The 12,125-nt window shown below is 51.5% G+C and overlaps 1 long non-coding RNA gene across 1 annotated transcript; it reads left to right on the plus strand.

The window, feature by feature from the left end:
* The first annotated feature begins 6,639 nt into the window (after nucleotides 1-6,639).
* Nucleotides 6,640-11,655, plus strand: LOC131400426 (uncharacterized). Its single transcript, XR_009217356.1, has 3 exons — nucleotides 6,640-6,986; nucleotides 11,229-11,315; nucleotides 11,437-11,655. It is a non-coding gene; the product is annotated as an uncharacterized LOC131400426 (long non-coding RNA).
* Nucleotides 11,656-12,125: the final 470 nt, after the last annotated feature.

A 12,125-nucleotide genomic window follows, 5' to 3' on the forward strand; every position in this document is an offset into this window, starting at 1 on the left:
GAAATGTCCTGGGTCTCCTTCTCCTCCTTTGCCAACCAGTGGCTCCTGGGCTTCTCCTTCTCTGTGATGTGTGGTTCTCCAGCATCTGGCAGGGCAGGCCAAGCCTCTCAGGGCTCCCTTCTTCCTCCCTCCTGCCCCATTGGGCCACACTTGAAACCCCAGAATGGGCTCAGTTTCCTCTGTTGGGGCCATTTTTGTGAGCCCCAACCCACAAATGCCTTCCCTCGCCCATTCACCCTCTCCTTTCTGCCCAGCCAGCTGCCCCTGCCAGCAGCTTCCTGACACAGGGACCCTTGTTTGGGGCTTGCTGAGTAGGCGCTGTCTCCTGAGTGGGCACCCAGACAGGCACAGCTGACTGTAGGACATTGTTTCAAAAGTCATTCAAATTCTTGGTCTTTTACATCCTGTCTGCAAACACATTTGCACATTCTCTCCTCCTCACTGGGCACATGCCTTCTTGCCCTTTCCCAGACAAACTGGGGGGGCTGTCTATGCTGCCCACGGGGTGGTTGAAGACATGCCACCCTTCAAAGGAGGGGTCAGGGCTTTGGTGTCTCCCAGAAGCCAGGCATTTGGCGCGCGGGGGCACAGCCAGCTGATTTTTGGAGTGACCAGTGTTGAAGCTGAGCTGCCAAGCCATGAAACGAGGCACTGGGAGAGTTGGGGGGCTGGGGTGGCATTTTCCTGCCCCATTAGATTGCATTTTTCATGTCCCGGTTCTCCTGGAGGGTTCCAGGTCTTTTCTCATCCCTGATCAGCAGTGGATGTATTTGCTTCTGGCTGGTCCCCCAGATGTCAACCCATCAGTCAATAAGAAAGACAGTACGTGGACCAGGAGACCCAGATTCCTTGGGGAAGGTGTGTGTTCTTTTCCCCAGCGGTGCCTACAATGAAAACTAGCCTAATGAGAGCGATGGGATCAATGGGCGATAAGGATTTCGCTGCAGAGGTGGCTGCAGAAATCGTGTCCTCATTACTGGATTCATCCACTTTTCTGGTTTGTTATTTCAGGATGCACCATCTGTGACCTGACTTATAAAAGTGTGATAAAACATAAATTGCAAACTATGGGTTCTTTCTTGTTATATATGAAACAGCCTTTCTTCAGGCTAGTTGTGCCAACTCAGGGTACTAGACTCTTCATGTGCCCTTCAAGTAGATTGGGTTTCAGATGAGCAAGATCTGTAAAATTAGCAAGAAAAATAAATTCTATCCATCTGCCGTCCAAGGTTTTGAGTTCGGGTCATAGAACAAAAAATAGAAATAAAAACTAAGCTTTTGCCTTCTACACCTTCAGATGCTCAGGACCAGAGTTCTGAGCAACTTTTAAGACTCCAACGTATCAATAGGATGGTTATAATTTTTTTAAAAGATGGAAAGTAAGAATTGTTGACGAGGGTGTGGAGAAGTTAGAACCCTCCCACGTGGCTGCAGGGTAGGTAAAATGGTGCACCCATTGTGGAAAAGGGTTTGGTGGTTCCTCAAACAATTTAACGTAGAATTACCCAATGATCCAGTGATTCCACTCCTAGGTGTACACCCAAAGGAATTGAAAACAGGTGTTCAAACAAAAACTTGTACGTGAAGGTTCACAGAAACACTATCCAAAGTAGCTGAAAGGTGGAAACAACCCCCAAATCCGTGGACAGATGAATGGATAGACAGAAGGTGGTCCACCTGCACAGTGGAATACTACTTAGCCATGAACAGGAGTGAAGCACTGACACAGGCTACAACGTAGATGGACCTTGCAAACTTGATGCTCAGTGAGAGAAGCCAGACACAAAAGGCTACATCGTTTGTGATTCCGTTTATATAAAATGTCCAGAACAGGCGAATCCACAGAGACAGAAGATGGATTAGTGGTTGTCAGGGGCTGAAGAGGCGGATGGGGAATGACTGCTGATGACTACAGGGTCTCCTTTTGGGTTATGAGAATGTTCTGGAACTACATAGAGGTAGTGGTTGTACAACATTGTGAACGTGCTCAGTGCCTCTGAGTTACGCACTTTAAAATGTTGAATTTCATATTATGTGAATTTTACCCCAATAAAGAAAAAATCCTAACACGTGGAAATCTCCACTTACATGTCGGGTGCTTGGTGGACCCAGCCCTTCCTTAGCCCCACAGAGCCATCCTCTTCATTGGCCACAGGCCTAGTAGACCACTGTTTGCTCATGGAACATCGATCTCTGACTGTCCTGTGGCTGCCAGCCCCGTCGCCCCCACTTCCTCCATCCTGTCCAGATCCTGCCTCAGTCCCCAGAGCCCCAGAGCCATCTGTGGGTTCTTTCTGCCCCTGTCTTCCCTAGAAGCATCTCCAGGAAATTATCCTGTACCAAAAGCCCCCAACCACCTCTCTCGCACGTCACCTTCCAGAACCTTCTAGAAACTTCTGAAGATGCTGTCTCTAACCCTCCTCTTGAATGTAGCACCATGGCTCCCTACCACCACTCTCCACTCCCTTCTCTGTGTCATATCCCTCCCTGCCAGTTCCCTCTGAGGGCATTTTCTTTACTGTAAGCCTGTCACCTGGGGCTTCCCCGTGGCCATCAGAGACACTTTGCCCAAGGAAGGCCCCCTGTTTCTGGAAATATCTGTATATGGGGAGGCTGGCTGCAACTGCCTTCCTTCAGGGCCACCCACAGCTCACACTGCTGGGAACGGGGGGTGAGCGCAGGTCCGGCTGAATCCAGCTCCCACACTCTTCCTACTTCTGGAAATGGGGTGAAATGCAAGGATTTGCTTATTTTTGGAAAAATCGACACTTTCATGGGAATTCTTAAGCCTTGAGGGTTGGGTGATGACTCAGATACAAGGGGCGAAATCAGTCCTAGTAGAGCAGAGAGACTGCCCTTCATACGAGCCCAGCTTTGGGGGGAAGATGTCAGAAAACACTCAATGCAGGGGGAAAGAGGGGTTGAGAAGTGGAGAAGGGGTGTGGGGGGAGGAAGAGGTGAGCATGGATGATGAGCGAGGGAGAAGGGAGCAATGGAGGAGATGTTACTTCTGTGGCTCAGGTCCAGCTCTCAGCAACCCCTTCCTCTGGGTCTCCCCAATCAAAATGCAGTTTCTGAGAGTTTCCAGGGGGCCGCCCATTGGCGATGAGGGTGAATCTGGAAAAGAGAGGATTTGGGATGACTGGTGAAATGATGGATTATTGTAGGAGTTAGAATTTTGCTGATGTGTCCTAGTGATGGAGGCTGAACAGAGATGTCTGGACAGAAGCTATGTTGGAGGAAATGGATTTTGATAGAGAGCCATGTGGCCACAGACAGGAACCCATTCATTCTTTCATTCATTTGTTTGTTTAGTCATTCAACAAACATTAAAGACTTCCCTAATTGTATCTCTCTCTCTCTACTGGGGTGGATAAGTCAGAGCGCGGAGGGCCGGCAGTGAGCGGGAAAAGCATAGAGTTGACATTGGAACTGGGAGCTTCCCCAAGGCCCTGGGCTGTGTATTCCTCTTCTTCACATCCCAAACTCTACGATTTTGACTGTTTTCACTGATGACACGTCGTTATGCAGATAACTTAAAGAACATGCACGGACTACATTTGCAAACGTCATTCACAATCATATTCCGCGTAGAACGATCTACAGATATTTCTTCCATGTGCCTTCCCTGGAAGTGTTTGTGGTTCTAATGCAATGGGAGACACCACACGGTCCCCCATCCACGCCCTCTCTGCAATCAATTTCATTTCAAATCTGCCCTTTGATGCACACGCAACGGGGCTCTAACAAGAAAGAAGTTGAGCCAAGTTCAGCTGGACTGACAGAGCCGAGATGGAGCAGATTATCCCACCATCCATGCGGACAAAGAGCTTCTTACAGAAAGACAATGCTGGACTCTGAAAGAATCTGGGTTCCAGATGAGCCATAAGAGGGGTGGGTGTCTAGGTCTGGGTCCAGCACAGACAGAGGTGTTCCTCAGCTCAGAACAGATCATGGTCTTGTTTTACCTGGAAGGTACAGCTGTTTGCTCATTGTCTGATAGCCATGTTCATCCAAGGTTGTGTCGATGCAAATCATCAATAACCAATCTATAGATAAGAAAGATGGAGTGATATTTATTGAGCCTAAGGTGAGGACTAGCCCAGAAGCACTCTCTTCAGCAAGGAAGAAAGCACTCGGGGAAGCGTGGCTGACAATATGGTTATGCACTGTTCCAGAACAAAGAACATACAGCAAGCATGATGGGAAGACCATTTCTTTTCCAAGGCCACGGGAGATGTTTTGCCACAGTTTAGCACATACACAGCAGGCAACTTGACCTTGGTTCTCTGGGAAGAAAAGGGTATCTTCAAAGAAGCACTGGTATCAGTGTTAGAGAAAGGGGGATATTCATCCCTGTCTTTATAGAGAGCATTCTTTGCTTTGGGAAAATGCTTGAAGGAGATGCACAATGTATATTTGGCAGGCCATAAGTCAGGCTACTCTGGAAAAACAAACTTTAGGCTGAATCAGAGCGTAGCCAAACAACCAGTTTCACGTTAATCATCTCCGTTGTAAGTGCGGGATTTAAACGGTGTTTCAGGAAGAAAAGGATTAACAGCACTTCCCTTCCATCATGCTGTATTTGAGGTCTTGATCATTGCACTGCTATGCATGGAGACCCCAAGGAGTCTGGCAATTGGACGGGAGAATATCTACATCTCCACATTCACTGACTTCTAAATTTGGCATTACCTTGTGGACGCAGGCAACAAGCCACAGCAGAAACAGCATCTCCTGTGGTTTTGTCACCAATTATAACCACAAGATATTTTGTATTTTCATATTACCCTACTGGAGGGGACGATATTTTAAATGATCCTTTATGCTCGTCATCACTTTAAAGTCACCATGGTCATTAGATCTGCCTCTGGAACTTTTAATTTAATGACTATCTAAATGCATAACTGTTTTGTTGTTGTTGTTGTTAGTATGGTCAATGATTGTGACTCCTAGAGCCCCAGGTGGCAACAGAGCGGAACCCCGCCCGGTCTTTTTGCATCACCCTCTGCCCTTCCTGTGCTCTGTCAGACAATGCTCGGCTGCTATTCACAGGGTTTTCATGGCCAATTTTTTCGGAAGTGGGTGGCCAGGTCTTTCTTCCTAGTCTTCCTTAGCCTGGAAGCTCTGCTGACACCTGTCCACCATGGATGACCTGCTGGTATTTGAAATCCTGGTGGCAGAGCTTTCAGCATCACAGCAACATGCAGCCACACACAGTATGACAATGACAGATGGGTGGTGTGGTTCCCTGACCAGGAAACGAACCTAGGCAATGGAGAGAACACCAAATCTTAACCACTAGACCCCCAGGGCTGGCCACAACAGTGTTTCCATGGCACCAAATGAAGCAATGATTTAGCAATTGCCCAGGTGAATTAGACCACTTCTCAACAGGGATCATTCAGGATCTCAAAAAATCCCCTACATATTTGGATTTTACACGTGGGAGTTAATCTGGTAGGATTTGCTGTCTGATTTTATGGGGAACTCTTGACTGTAGAATTGGTTGTAAAATACCAAATAGGTGTCTGGCAGCAGATGGATCTTAGGTTGGGGCAGAACTGTATGGTCTTCTCAGTAGTTAGCGTCAGTTAGTTTGGGCGCGTATGAAAATTTGCAATTCTTTTCTATCTTCACCTAAAAAGGAAGGGATATGGAAATAGAGTGTGCTTCTTTTGCAATTTCTGCTTTATTCTGACATCAGTTTCTAAGAGATCCAAGGTCCGAGCTTACCTGGGACCATCTTGGCTAGACCCAATGGGGCACGTGCAGCCTGAATTTAAGTGCGGATTAAAATGTATTGAAAACTGAATTGCTTTTTGAAGAGCTGCTTTACCCCAGAATAAACATGAGGATGATGTTCTTGAAACTGTGTTCTCAAATGGACCACTTTCCAGAAATTACACATCTACCAAAGTATCTGAAGTTCTGCTTCACATAGGATACCCATAATTATGAAGAAATGCTGTCCATTCCCTGCGATTCAGAAATACAGGCTTAGCCAGAAAAAGAACTGTATAAACCCTACTCCAAACACATTCCATTTTCTCTCTGTTCACAGTTGTGTCTCCACTTTCTGTGCAAACCTAACGATAAAGAGCCGGAAGAAGATGTGAGCCCATTACTGAGCTCATCTCTGTTTAACCAGAAAGCTTCCATGTCCTGAATGTGGGCATTCCGCTTTTCTGGAGCGTCTTTGATCCTCCCAAAGGTTTATCTTTAGGTTGGTGGTGATGCACAGTGAGAATGAGAATTTTCCAGATTCTGAGGATGATCTGTTGTTCTCTAGACCTCTGTCAATCACTGTGGACTTCAGAGATGGATGGTCAAACTCAGTTTTGCCCACAGATGGAGCCTGCGGGTCACTCATTTTGCAAGGGTACCATTAACAGTTCCGGTCTCCCCAAGAGTACAGAGTTTTGCTGAGTGTAGAGTTTTGTTGTCATTTGAACCATTTTAGCTGACTTCCTGGGGGTGGGAAACGTTTGTGAGAAGCAGGGCTTTTACTTCCTGTGTTGGAGGTGGAGCCGCGGACACCTGCACAAAATCAGTCTTGTCACCAGAGGCTGGAGGGATGGGGAGGCAACCAGGAGCATCTACCAAAGACGTTTACGTTGAAATCCTATGCCGATCTACTTTGGTCATGGTGCAGAACCGGAGAGGGAAGAAGACCCTGGAGGAAGCAAGCTCTGATGAGAGAGCGAAGGTCAGGCCCTGGACCCACCCACAGAGGAAGACTGCAGAACGTCTCAGGCAGCTGGTTTCTGCTAACTCTTTGAGGGGCTGGCTATGAGGGATAGCCTCACTCATCCAATTGTTACTGAACCAAACACAGGTTCCTTTACCCACTGCAGAGTAGGGCCAAAAAGAAAAAAACTGAAACACCAGACTTGTGGCAAGGAAAGAGATTTACTGTTATGAAAAGGCAGCTGGATGAGAAGATGGGAGTTAGGACTCAGATCCACATTCCTGAAAGGAAAAAGGTAGAGGTTTTTATCCTGGGTTTTGGGTAGGGAAGGGGAGCATGTGCTGGGGTATTAGGGAGGGGAGGTGGAGCGTGTGCTGGGGTTTAGGTGGGGGAGGGGGAGCGTGTGCTGGGGTTTTAGGTGGGGAAGGGGAGCGTGTGCTGGGGTTTTAGGTGGGGCAGGGGGGGCATGTGCTGGGGTTTTAGGTAGGGGTAGGGAGCATGTGCTGGGGGTTAGGTGGGGGAGGGGGAGTATGTGCTGGGGTTTAGGTGGGTGAGGGGTGCATGTGCTGGGGTTTTAGGTAGGAGAGGGGGAGCATGTGCTGGGGTTTAGGTGGGGGAGGGGGAGCATGTGCTGGGGTTTAGGTGGGGGTGGGGGAGCATGTGCTGGGGTTTTAGGTAGGGGAGGGAGCACGTGCTGGGGTTTAGGTGGGGGAGGGGGAGCATGTGCTGGGGTTTAGGTGGGGGAGGGGGAGCATGTGCTGTGGTTGAGGTAGGGGAGGGAGCATGTGCTGGGGTTTAGGTGGGGGAGGGGAGCATGTGCTGGGGTTTAGGTGGGGGAAGGGGAGCATGTGCTGGGGTTTAGGTGGGGGAGGGGGAGCGTGTGCTGGGGTTTTAGGTAGGGGAGGGGGAGCATGTGCTGGGGTTTTAGGTAGGGGAGGGGGAGCATGTGCTGTGGTTGAGGTAGGGGAGGGAGCATGTGCTGGGGTTTAGGTGGGGGGAGGGGAGCATGTGCTGGGGTTTAGGTGGGGGAGGGGGAGCGTGTGCTGGGGTTTTAGGTAGGGGAGGGGGAGCATGTGCTGGGGTTTTAGGTAGGGGAGGGGGAGCATGTGCTGGGGTTTTAGGTAGGGGAGGGGGAGCATGTGCTGGGGTTTTAGGTAGGGGAGGGGGAGCATGTGCTGTGGTTGAGGTAGGGGAGGGAGCATGTGCTGGGGTTTAGGTGGGGGAGGGGAGCATGTGCTGGGGTTTAGGTGGGGGAAGGGGAGCATGTGCTGGGGTTTAGGTGGGGGAGGGGGAGCGTGTGTTGGGGTTTTAGGTAGGGGAGGGGGAGCGTGTGCTGGGGTTTTAGGTAGGGGAGGGGGAGCGTGTGCTGGGGTTTTAGGTAGGGGAGGGGGAGCATGTGCTGGGGTTTAGGTAGGGGAGGGAGCATGTGCTGGTGTTTAGGTGGGGGAGGGGGAGCATGTGCTGGGGTTTAGGTGGGGGAGGGGGAGCATGTGCTGGGATTTTAGGTAGGGGAGGGAGCACGTGCTGGGGTTTAGGTGGGGGAGGGGGAGCATGTGCTGGGGTTTTAGGTAGGGGAGGGAGCATGTGCTGGGGTTTAGGTGGGGGAGGGGGAGCATGTGCTGGGGTTTAGGTGGGGGAGGGGGAGCATGTGCTGGGGTTTTAGGTAGGGGAGGGGGAGCATGTGCTGCGGTTTTAGGTGGGGGAGAGGAGAGTGTGCTAGGGTTTTAGGTCGGGGAAGGGACGGTGTACTGGGGTTTTAGGTGGGGGAGCGGGAGCGTGTGCTGGGGTTTTAGTGGGGGAGGGGGAGCGTGTTGGGGTCTTAGGGAGGGGAGGGGGGTGTGTGCTGGGGTTTTGGTGGGGGAGGGGAGCGTGTGCTGGGGTCTTAGGGAGGGGAGGGGGGCATGTGCTGGGGTCTTAGGGAGGGGAAGGGTCGTGTGCTGGGGTTTTAGGGGATGGGAGGTGGGGCGTGTGCTGGGGTTTTAGCGGAGAGGAGGGGGAGCCTGTGCTGGGGTTTCAGGTGGGGGCGGGGGAGCTTGTGCGGGGGTTGTAGGTGGGGGAGGGGGAGCGTGTGCGGGGGTTGTAGGTGGGGGAGGGGGGCGTGTGCTGGGGTTTAGGTGGGGGAGGGGGAGCGTGTGCTGGGGTTTTAGGTGGGGGAGGGGGAGCGTGTGCTGGGGTTTTAGGGAGGGGAGGGGGAGCCTTGCTGGGGTTTCAGGTAGGGGCGGGGGAGCATGTGCTGGGGTTTTAGGAGAGAGGGAGCGTGTGCTGGGGTTTCAGGTGGGGGGGGGAGAGTGTGCTGGGGTTTTAGGTGGGGGAGGGGGAGTGTGTGCTGGGGTTTGAGGTGGGGGAGGGGGAGCGTGTGCTGGGGTTTGAGGTGGGGGAGGGGGAGCGTGTGCTGGGGTTTGAGGTGGAGGAGGGGGAGTGTGTGTTGGGGTTTGAGGTGGGGGAGGGGGAGCGTGTGCTGGGGTTTGAGGTGGGGGAGGGGGAGCGTGTCATGGGGGTTTAGATAGGGGAGGGGAGCATGTGTTGGGGTTTTAGGTGGGGGAGGGGACCGTGTGCTGGGGTTTTAGATGGGGGAGGGGGAGCCTGTGCTGAGGTTTTAGGGAAGGGAGGGGGAGCATGTGCTGGGTTTTAGGTGGAGGAGGGGGAGCTTGTGCTGAGGTTTTAGAGAGGGGAGAGGGAGCATGTGCTGGGGTTTTAGGTAGGGGAGGGAGCATGTGCTGGGTTTTAGGTGGGGGAGGGGGGAGCCTGTGCTGGGTTTTAGGTGGGGGAGGGGGAGCCTGTGCTGAGGTTTTAGGTGGGGGAGGGGGAGAGTCTGCTGGGGTTTTAGATGGGGGAGGGGAGAGTGTGCTGGGGTTTTAAGTGGGGGAGGGGACCGTGTGCTGGAGTTTTAGGTGGGGGAGGGGACCGTGTGCTGGGGTTTTAGGTGGGGGAGGGGAAGAGTGTGCTGGCGTTTTAGCTGGCAGAGGGGAGCATGTGCTGGTGTTTTAGGTGGGGGAGGGGGAACCTGTGCTGAGGTTTTAGGGAGGGGAGGGGGAGCGTGTGCTGGGTTTTAGTTGGGGGAGGGGAGCGTCTGCTGGGGTTTTAGGTGGGGTTGGGGGAGCATGTGCTGGGGTTTTACGTGGGGGAGGGGGAGCCTGTGCTGGGCTTTAGGTGGGGGAGGGAGAGCATGTGATGGGGTTTTAGGTGGGGGCGGGGAGCATGTGCTCGGGTTTTATGTGGGGGAGGGGACGGTGTGCTGGGGTTTTAGGTGGGGTTGGGGGAGCCTGTGCTGGGTTTTAGGTGGGGTTGGGGGAGCCTGTGCTGGGGTTTTAGGTTGCGGAGGGGACGGTGTGCTAGGGTTTTAGGTGGCGTATGGGAGCGTGTGCTGGGGTTTAGGTGGGGAATGGGGAGAGTGTGCTGGGGTTTTAGGCTTGGGAGGGGCATCACGTGACCCTGCTGGTTGGCACCTTCCCACCAGCCTGTGTTTGGCCTTGAAGACTGAATTTCTTTTCCCCTGACTGTCTGGACTTTGCTGGTTAGTTTTCATCTTCACGCTGCATTTGACCTTGTGAGTCTGACCCTGAAGTCCACCCCTGGACTTTCTGGGAAAGACAGCGCACCCGTATACTAAGGAGGGACAGAGAGACCCGGTTAGTTTTGAACAACAGCTGATTATCTTGAATATGCACAGCTGCAGTTAGCAAAGCTTATCTCAGAGTTTTTGTACTCTTCCTCTAGCCCTGGGACGATTTTTAACCTCTTTGTCCTCCTCTGTTTTACAATGACGCATTGAACAAATAGCAACTGAGAAATCTCTCTTCAGAGAGGTGACCCAGAGCTGCTGGGGCAGAAGAAAAGGGGCTGACTGGGGCCACAGGAGGAGACAAATCCTCATGAGTCATGTCAGTGGGTGCCACCCAAGGGATGTGATCAGGGAGGAAGGGGTGGATTTTCATTTCAGAAAGTTTGCTTTGGGGACAAAGGATGGGTTTGAGGAGGGCCACATTGGGGTTGCAACAGTGTGTCCAGAAGGCCATGGGGTCTGAAGGATGGGGGAGGGGAAGAGTGTGAAGGTGACAAGGTCACAATGGTGACAGAGTTGATGAGACCCAATGGAAAGTGTAAAAGATAACCGAGGGTCACCGTTATCAACTCATTCATAGCTTCACCTGGAGGTGAGCATGGAGACCCCACCTGGGCTGGGCACCTGGCAGGCAAGTCTTAGCCCTGAAGGAGCTCACAGCCTGGCCACAAGTCAATAGTCAGGTGCAGCTGGATGGCATGGGACGTCTGCCCAGGCGGGGTCTACACACAGGAGCAGGCTTGGCACACAGGTCCGCTGAGGTGCTCCAGGCTGGCACTCCCACGGACAACCTCACCAGTGTGAACTTCCAGGTTATCAGCACCTGAGACCATCTGTGCTCCATGGCTTGCAGAGGTGGCTTACTAGTCTGGAGGTGGGAGAAGTTATTTATCGCGATGACAAAGACAACTAAACGTGATGATCTTTTTTCTTTCCATTTGCAATTCTGCCTTGACGTGAACACGCCACGCACAGGTAACCCACAGGAGGGAGATCATTGGGAGTGGTTCGCTCAAAAATAGGAACGATGAGGACGGCAGAAGCCATTGTCTATGGCTCCAGGTGGGTAACTCCGCCATCATTAACATTTTAACTCATCCTCTGGACCTCCCTGCTCTTAACCAGGCTCAGACCCCCATCACCTGGGCTCCTGGGCTCCATCTTCTCAATCTTGCTCCCCAAGGTGTGGTCCATGGACCAGCAGCATCTGGATCCCCTGGGTGCTCGTTGGAGATGCTGAATCTCAAGCCGTAGATGTAATAAATCAGGGTCTGCATTTGAGCCAGCACGCCGAATGATTCTTGAACCCATCAAAGTTTGGTCACCCTGAGACTCATCCTGGACACCCATTCCTTCCCCCACTGTCATGAGCCCCTCCCCCCAAATAAAAGAATAAAATGAAATACTGGTTTTGGGGTGTCTCCATGAGCGGTCACTCGAGGTACCCTCAGCCCATCAGGGTTGACCCGTATTTCTGATGATACGCAGCTGGGCTTGAGAAATGGTGTGTTTTGACTATATTGAGATGTTCTGTATCCAAACCCACCAAAACAGTCTAGGCTAACACAGTGATTCTTTTCAAGGGAGCTACAATATTGGGCCAGATGACCTGATTTTTCCAGACTCACTGGATGAAATCCATGGGTAAAACTTGTAGGTTTTTTTTTTTTTTTCCAGATTCAGCATTCTTTATTCAATTAGGTAGTTAAGATCCTCCTAATGAAAGTATATGATGACATTTGTATTCAAATTACAGTCAAGGTTCCTGTTTCATGTTATAAGATATTTAGGATTTTCTAGCTCATATTAACAATAAATGTATTTTAATTCACGGTTAAGACATGTAGATGGATGTTTTAAAATGCACGAGGG

Source organism: Diceros bicornis, chromosome X (assembly GCF_020826845.1).
Source record: "Diceros bicornis minor isolate mBicDic1 chromosome X, mDicBic1.mat.cur, whole genome shotgun sequence".
In the NCBI taxonomy this organism is placed as follows: domain Eukaryota; kingdom Metazoa; phylum Chordata; class Mammalia; order Perissodactyla; family Rhinocerotidae; genus Diceros; species Diceros bicornis.